This window comes from Capsella rubella, unplaced genomic scaffold (genome assembly GCF_000375325.1).
Source record: "Capsella rubella cultivar Monte Gargano unplaced genomic scaffold, Caprub1_0 scaffold_2, whole genome shotgun sequence".
In the NCBI taxonomy this organism is placed as follows: Eukaryota; Viridiplantae; Streptophyta; class Magnoliopsida; order Brassicales; family Brassicaceae; genus Capsella; species Capsella rubella.
In genome coordinates this window covers 5,162,098-5,171,543 of record NW_006238922.1, presented here as the reverse complement: position 1 = coordinate 5,171,543, position 9,446 = coordinate 5,162,098, and the positions used below count along the sequence as shown (strand labels likewise).

At 34.4% G+C, this 9,446-nt stretch overlaps 1 pseudogene; it reads right to left on the bottom strand.

Moving 5' to 3' along the window:
* Positions 1–5,252: 5,252 nt before the first annotated feature.
* Positions 5,253–6,245, bottom strand: LOC111832112 (annotated as a pseudogene).
* Positions 6,246–9,446: the final 3,201 nt, after the last annotated feature.

The following is a 9,446-nucleotide window of genomic DNA, read 5'->3' as shown; positions in this document are numbered from 1 at the left end:
AGAGCTTTAGGAATGTTGAGAGGACGTTTCTTTATATAGTAGAGAAGCTGGTAGGGGAGAATATTCTTGGAGTATTCTGCAAGTTCTTTGGAGTGAACCCCAAGTTACTTGGAGTGCACTCCAAGTTTTTTTAAAAGATGGGCCTATCACCGGTCCAAAATATACTTGACGAGGCAAGAGATCTTACAAGCCCACAAAGCTCACATCCCAACTATTGCGCCCGTCCGATCTGGCTCGGATTGGCACGTGTGTGGAAACCTTTACTCTCTCTTCTAGACACTTTTGAAATTAGATGAGAGTGCAACTATATATAAAGGAAACAAAAATACTGCTAATATCCAACGTGGGTTATTTCTGCAATTATCACTAAAATCAAATCTATCTTTGACGTATGAGTATATCATCTTGTAGTACTCACTACGAACTTTCCATTGCATTATCGACCAAATAATTCCATTCAACCATTATATTTGACCAGAATTTGGCCAAAAAATCGCTGAAAAGTTATGATAAAAAACCTACAAATTCAAAAAGTTTTTTGCTGAAAATTCAGTTTCAACAATTTTGTAACACAATTTCACTTTATAATGATAATAATATCGAAAGGAAAAAGTGAATTTATTTATCGTTTGGTTCTTAGCACAAATATATTTAATTGCAAAAAAGGAAAAAAAGAAAGAAAGGGCCATTTAGGTGAATAATCATATAAAAAGAAGATGGAAGAATATAGCCTATTAATATTGATAATTAGATAACTAACGCATGGGTATTGTGAGTTTACGAAAAGGGGTTTCGTGACAAGAACGTGCGTGTTGTTGAAGAGGTGCTCAGTGGGTGACGTGTAGTTCTTTAAAGATTTACTAATAACTAATTACTATATAGAATGTTTCATTACTATATAGAATTCTACCAAAATATCCATATTAACTTTTGATGGTTTAGCGAGAGTGGTGGATGGTTGGCAAAGTGGTGGTGGTCGGAGATGGTGATTGGAGTGATGACCAGAGGTGGCGTCCGGTGGTCGGATGTGGTGGTGGTTGGTGGTCGGAAATGGTGGTGGCGGGTGGTCGTGGTGGCCGGCGGTCGGAGATGGTGGGGGCCGTTGACAGAGGTTGTGGTGACTGGCAATGGTGACGGTGTGGCCGTGGGTGATGGTGACGGGTGGCCGACGGTAGTGGTGTTCGGTGACCGGCGGTGGTGGTGACATGTGGTTGGAGATAGCGACGGTGGATGACGATGGTGGGATAGATAGGAGGTGATGCAGGTGGTTGGAGGTGAGGTGGTGGTTGGAGGTAGGGTGGTGGTGTTAGGAAAGGGTAGGGGAGAGTGGGATTAATCTTGTAAATAATACAGAAATATAGAGAATATCACCTTTAATAGGTGTACTTAGTTTGTGAATCATAATTTTTTTGAAGGTTATTGGTGCCAAAATCTCAAAAAGAAACAAGTCGTAGGAGACAAAAAAAAATAGATGCAGACCATCGTGAGACCCAAAATGTACATCAATTGGATCAACAAAAAAACAAAAAAGTATTAACATCTACTATAACATTTTTGCAGTAGTTTATGGAAAACCCTATGGAGTTGGAACATATTTACAATCCATTGCCACTGACATTAATTGATTTTCTCCCTAATTTTTTTTAACGCTTGCATTCATTCATTAATAAATTAAAGAAGAGAAGTACTATCAAAGTCAAAAACAAAATAAAACCGTAAATCAACATCCACCATGATTCTCACGTTCAATCTGATCATGTAACGATGACAACACTATAAGAAATACAAGTATTGGTAGGAGATCATTTTAGCACGAATTCACTAACTGCTACTAAAAATGTCAAAACCGGATACCAACTCTATTATAGCATTAAATTTGTGTTGGGAAAACTTTTCGTTAAGCGGGAGCCCAAAAATCACTACTATTGTTAAAAAATTCATTTTGGAGGCAAAAACACTTATGCAAATTTTCGGTATTTAATAACCCAAAAAAAGAAGTTGATAAAGTCTAGATTTCTTTTCCTCTTCTCCATTCTTCTTCTCAACTTTTAGATTAGGGCTTTTCTTCTCCTCTAGAGATAGAGTGAGATTTTGAATTATCGCAAAAATCAACAGTGTTTGGAGCTAGATCCGGCTGCTGATAAGATAAAGTGTTGTTTTTTCGATTATGGATATGATTGAAGGATTTGGAGTTAACATCCGGCGGTGGTGAACCTTGCTGGGAATCAAAAGGGCTTGAAACGCTTCATCTCGGCGACGAGTTTCAGCACATTGTGACGACGACTACGTTCCCTCATTATAACGCAGGTGGTTCTTTCACGGCTTTGCTTGAGCTTCAATCTACACAATTTGTAGAGCTTCTCCATTTCATTGATTCCTCTTCTTCTTCTCCAGCGGTCGTGAAAGACCATTTCAAGGATCTCTTCAAGTGGTGGTTCTTTTGAACATCGACGTCGCTTCCGCTTCCCTCCTATTCAGATTCTAGATCTGACACTGATATTGATTCTGATGCCTTCTGACGGGGCCTTCTTCTCTCATGGTTCACTGTCTTTATCAGCTTCCAAGTTACTTGTTTCAGTTTCCTACGCTCGTTTATTAGTTTTTGATTCTTTTCTTCGTTTCTCTTAGATTAACCCTTACATGTATATTCATTATTTTCCGTACCTTCTGTCTTTCTCCGATACTTGGAATGTTTCGAGAGATTTATGGGGAACACATTTGTTTTAAAGAATCATTAGCATTGAATGTAATTCTCCTCATAATTTTTTCTTTTCTTGTGTTGGTTTGATTCTTAGGTTCCGAGCTCTTCCTCCATCTGACGGATATAAGGTAAAGTTCATTCTTGTAGAGTTCAATGTATGAAATTGATACTCATATTTTACAGAATAATTTCTGCATTGGTGTCTTCTAACTTTTATGTCCATTATTGTTAGAGCTCATTTCTGGTAATTTATACACATCATTCCAACGATTTTGTTATAATTGGTGTTGTCTACGTCCGTGTTTGTCGAATTAATGTACTTCTTTTGGTTTACTATGTTTTCACACAACACTTAAAAAATCCTCATTTGTGTGAAATTCCTTCTAGTATAAATCATCTTGCTTAGATAGAATAATGAAGTATGAAGTAGAAACCTTAACATGTTTAGATGGGGATGTTCTTACTGTATTCAATAGGATTCCTCACACTGAAGTTCTGTTTTTTTTTGTTGGTGAAGTTGATGTATCTTTTGTGTTAGCAGATGGCGCTGAAGCAAAAGATTAAGATCAAGCTTAGATCATATTGGATGCCGCTTATTGAGGACTCACACAAGCATATACTTGATCTTCCTGCTAGTGTTGATGTGGAAGTGAAGCTCTGAAGTACAAACACAACTTCGGACACATAACTTCTGGAGGTGGCCCACTACAAGAAAACATGGAGATTTCCTATGAAAAATTCTACAAATATTTTTTGGAAGAAAAATTTTTCTACCAAAACATTACGCATTTATTACAAATACAGCAACGGTTAGGAAAAAAGAAGGAAATTTTCCTACAAAATTTGGGAAAGTGAAAGGGAAAAGAAAAGAAAAGTGAAGGAAAAAACGCAGATAGAATTTGGTAGGAAAGTTTCCTACCAAATTCCTTGATATAAAATTTTGTAGGAAATCCGAAGAGAAAGAGAAGGAAAGTGTTTTGTAGGAAAGTAGAAGAAAAAGGATTTTGTTAGGTTCGGCCCTAACTCAAATGAAACAGTGACAGAAGAGAGTGAGAAAGGAAAGAGAAGCGACAATAAGAGAAGAGATCGAAGATAGGAAATGTGTATTCATTTCATAAGATAAACAACTTAGGGTTTCATTTTGCATTTAAATATATGTACGCTTAATAAAACGACATAACATTACAAAAGCCAAAACTCTCTTTTAAACATAGAGGTTTCTCCACATTTAGCTCATTCTTTAGCCACTTTCACTCCTCAGCTTCTTTTCTCCCACTTGTTCTCAGCTTCTTCTTCATGAAAGCTAAGGGAATCCTTAGCCAATCAGATTTGTAGGAAATTTAAAGGTAAACTGATTTATAAGATTCTGGTAGGAAATTGAAAAGCTATTTATCCGGCCACACGAGTGATAGCCAGTGGCGGACCCAGACATTCATTAAAAAACATAAGTAAAATGAATAAATCATAAGCAAAATTATAATCTAATGAATTTAGGAAGCAAGCTACTAACAGTTAAGTGTTTTATCGATGTTAAAATCTTGATTTTCTCAATGACATGCGAAACCATTGATGAACTATACAACCTAATAAACACTAACCATTTAATGTTTTATTAAAATGATACCATTTTTTTTAGATTAAATCCAATACATTTCAAAAAGTAAATAGGGAAGGATGATATTACCTTTCACTCATGACGTACTACGATTGTTTTTTAGAAAAAATGTGAAAAGTGTTTAGCTCATAATAATTTCTGGCTAGATATGGTTCTTCTGTTTTCACGCTATTAGTGCAGCTTATAGGGAGTCGTATCAACATTAATGATCTTATTTTACGTACTTGAATATCTTTATAGCTAACATACGTACTTGATTTGCCAAGATTCTCTCAACAAAATAATATTAATGTTAAACTACAGTAATTACAATAACTTTTCCGAAAAGCACTTTTCTTTACGTCAAAATCGTTAGTCAAACAAATACTTGTAAATAAATTAATTCAAAATTTAAAATTCTATTAAAAAAGAAAAAAACAGATTTGAGTTTTCATCTTGTTCTGCTTGTTCATCTCCTAAAATGAGTGTTCAACCCTAAAAGTGCAATTTTCCAACTTTTAAGTGGGCCCCAATAAATCTTGTTGGGATTTTTTTAATGTTAAATGGTAACTTTTTGGATGAACAAATTTGAAACGTAAGTTCAACCTCTTCAACTCATTATTTTGTGTCATCCATTTGCAGAAGGGTGCAAATAGTGATTAACAAACTGAACGAGTTGAACAAAATGAATAACGATGAGCTTAATAAAAATAAACTGAATAACAAAAAGGAGCTGAATAAATTGAATGAGCTGAATACGCTGCTGAGAATGTTAAATGGTGACCATCAAGTTTAATAGCTAAATGTAAATTCTTTATTACACAAATATTATATTTAAAAAAACTAACGCTGGTTGCGAGAGCTACGTCGACTTGCTGACCATATTTGCTCAGCAATTTGATCCCAGATGTTCTTCATATAGTTTCCATCTTGTGTTTCCTCTTCCACTCCAACACCTTAATCATCATTCGCATCATCATTAGAATTTTGTTGCCCGTGTGAAATATCATTATCTTTATCTGATTCTTCAATATTGTTCCGACAAATTAAATTATGAAGTCCCATTGTAGCAAATATGACACATCGTTGTACTGCAATACTATACCTTAGAATCTCATTTAAAACTCTCCACTCTATCTTCAAAACTCTGAATGTTTGTTCAATGACTGACTGAAGGGATGCATGCCACCAATTAAACATCTCCTTGCTATTCCTTGGTGGTTCACCATAGAAAAACTCTTGTAGATGATACCTCGTACCAACATTATTTTGCTTTGTATATGGAGCCAAATACCCACGCTTGTTGGCATAACCGGAATCACCAAGATAGTATTTACCTTCAGCATGTGTAGGAAACATAGGATCACCTTGAATAGCTGTTGATAATAGAAGTGCATCATGAGCTGATCCTGCCATACCAACAAAGCAATACGTGAAAAGCATATCGTAGTCACACATTGCGAAGACACTGAGACTCATATTTCCTTTGAGGTTAACAAAACGAATGGTTTCTTGTCCTGGAGTCACCATAACAGGTATATGAGTCCCATCTAAAGCTCCTATAAATCCACTAAAGTACGGCCAATATCGTTTATCTCTTTGTAGATGGTTTGATATAGCTTCAAGTTCTTGGGCGTATGTAGTCAACAGCCATGCGTTCCATTGCTCCAAGAACTTCATGAAACTTCCGACATATTGTTTCTTGTCATGACCAAATCTTAGACCAATGTCACCTTGAGTTTCATTATGCCCACAAACCATAAGAAAAATTGCAACACTCTCATCAACAGACATATTTTGTGTATCTTGTAAGGCATAACTCTCTTGTAATACTTCACAAAAACGTTGAAATGCCACTGTACTCATCCGCAGAAGCTTCCGACATGAAACATCGCTGTCATAAATTTGATTTTGAATCATGCGCCAACCACCACCTCTATCTTGGGTCATTGGTTCTTTACAGAAGAATTTGCCATAATATTCCATCAAAGGAGAAATGTGGGTCTCTAAGATTTCATCTTCTTCAAGTAAAATCAGTTATGCAATTTCTTCATCTGATAAATTTTCAACACCTTGTAAATGTAATTCTGCAATACAAAATTCCTGGAAAAAAGCAAACAAAATTTATTATATTAAAATATAGACATGTAACAACCCGTCCAGTGGGATTATCCGCCATGTGCCACACCCCGCCACATGGCATCCTTACAGCGCTGGTGGGCCAGGAGGCTGCGAGCAAGTGGGCTGCGCAGTTTGGGCCCACATGATAGAGGTTAGGGTCGATGCGCTGCAGCGCTGTAAGGATGCCATGTGGCGGGGTGTGGCACATGGCGGATAATCCCACTGGACGGGTTGTTACAATACATAAATGAGTAACACTCTATTATTAAATAAAAAATATAACAAGAGAGTAAGTAACCTTGAAACTTTGTTTTATTATATTTGATTTTTTTATTAGCAAGATCATTATTTTTTATAAAAAACCTAAATGCTAGTAAATAGCGAACACATGTTTCGTTTATTGAGTTTGGGGAGACAACTGAAGCAAAGTCGAAAAGCTAGTCCCTGAAGAACCCATATTAGACATTCCATATCCGGGGTATAAACTCGTCGAAACATTAGCATTTATTCCCGCCATTTGTGAATGATTGGCTGAAACAAAGGGAGTTGTGAAGCTGTTTGAACCTCTTAAATTGATGTTATCACATGGAAGACCATATCTGTCAATGCCAACAAGCCTTTCCAAGAACTGAATTTTGAGCTCCTCATTACGTAGCTTCATAAATCCATTACGAACATCCTCGTCGTTCATCAACAACCTATTCGCCAATATTTCTCATTCAGCCAATGCATCTCCAAAACTGGCTTTTGCATTATGTCTTTACCTTAATACATCCAAGAAATATTTGCACTATAACCTACTTTCTCCACATTTCATTACATAAAAACCTACTTTCTACTATCTCTATACTTTTACCACTTGAAATGACAAAACACTCCTCTAACACTCATCACCACACTTCTCCATATTTTCTGTTCCTCTCTCTCTCTCTCTCTCTCTCTCTTTTCTTTCTCACCATCGTCTCTCATCTCTCTTCCTCTCTCTCACTTTTTCTTTATTTTGTTATTGTCATTTAAGGTAGGTATTAAAAAATTATATATTTACTTACATATAATAAATTATGATTATTTTTTCTTTACAATTTTAAGATGCATATTGATATATATTAGATGAAATAAAATATTATATACTATTAATTTATAATTGAACATTTGTTCATAGATATGTGGATTTATAGTTCATAGTTTCGTTCAGTTTAGGGCTTAGAATTTAGGGTCTAGTGTTGTTGTTTTGGTTTTAGGGTTTAGCTTTTGGTTTTAAGTTTAGATTTTAGTGTTTATGGTTTAGGATTTAGTTGTTGGATTTAAGATTTAAGGTTTAAGGACATGTTGTGTACATGGTTTAGCAATTGTAAAGCAATTTCATACTTCGACAATGCCTCTCCCTCTACCTTTTTGAAATAATTTATTTATTTTCACTCTAGCTTTGTTTTCATCTTCCAATGTTTTTTTGTTAGCTTAATTTTCATATTCCATTGTTTCTCTTTTCACCTAGATACCTCGACCACATATATCCATGTGGTTACAGTAGTGTGGATATGCTTGGATGTTCGTTAAAATACCTAGAGGTTAGAATGTAGTATATGATTTATGCTTTTGGTTTTAGAGTTAAATTAAATTGGATAAGGGCTAAGGTTTAAGATTCATGGTTTATGTTTAGAGTTTAGTGTTTAAGATTAGATTTTAGGGTTTAGGGTTTAAGGTTTAGAGTTTAGGGTTTAGGGATTTAGGGTTAAAGGTATATGATTTAGGATTTAGGGTTTAGGTTCCCTTGTTGCAACTTCAAATCCATAGGAAGCTATTGAGTCGATAAGAGTTAAGAACTTCATGTTTTGGAATTAGGATTTAAGGTTTAGGGTTTATGGGTTATGGAATAGGGTTTAAGGTTTAGGGGTTAAGAATTGTTTCTACCTTTTTATAATAATTTATTTACTTTCACTCTAGGTTCGTTTTCATCTTCCAATGTTTTTTTTTGTTACTTTTATTTTCATATTTCATTGTTTCTCTTTTCACCTATATACCTCGACCACATATATCCATGTGGTTACAGTAGTGTGGATATTCTGGAGGTTAGAATGTGTATGATTTATGCTTTTGGTTTTAGAGTTAAATTAAATTAGATAAGGGTTAAGGTTTGAGATTCATGATTTATGTTTATAGATTAGTGTTTAAGATTAGGGTTTAGAGTTTAGAGTTTAGGGTTTAGGGTTTAGGGTTTAGGGCTTTAGGGTTAAAGGTATATGATTTAGGATTTAGGGTTTAGAATTCCTTGTTGCAGCTTCAAATCCATAGGAAGCTATTGAGTCGATAAGAGTTAAGAATTTCATGTTTTGGAATTGGGATTTAAGGTATAGGGTTTAGGGTTATGGTATACGGTTTAAGGTTTAGGGGTTAAGATGTTTGTTTGATACTTATTTATGATTTTTTTACCAAATCACAAATTTTTCATGAAACAGGTTTTAATATGTTTTTATATTATTAAACACATAGTAATTATAAATACAAATAGAATAAAACATAAACAATACTATGACTGATCATCCACTTATCATTGAACACATGTTCAACTACAAATGGATAGTGTATAATATCAATTAATTACATAACTTACTTATATGATTAAACCTAGTAAATATTTATAAATTATAGTGCAATTGACTATCCATGTATCAATGGACAAATGTCCAACTACAAATGGATAGTGTATAATATAAAAATTATCAAAAATATAGCAATATGCATCTTAAAATGTAAAGAAAATATAATCACAACTTATTATATAAAAATAAATAGATAATTTTTGATAATAAATACATAAAATGATACTCTAAAATGATAACAACAAAAAAATAGTACAAGAAAAAGAAAGAAATGAAAGAAGAAGAGAAAGTTCGTAGAAGAAAAAAAACAAGTAAAAGGGTATTTTCGTCTAAAAAAATGACACCTCAATACAAAAGAAGGGAATAAGTACACCTTCCCTTAAAAGTGTGTTTTCTTGTAAACAAATTCACAAAAAGTAGGTTATTGTGT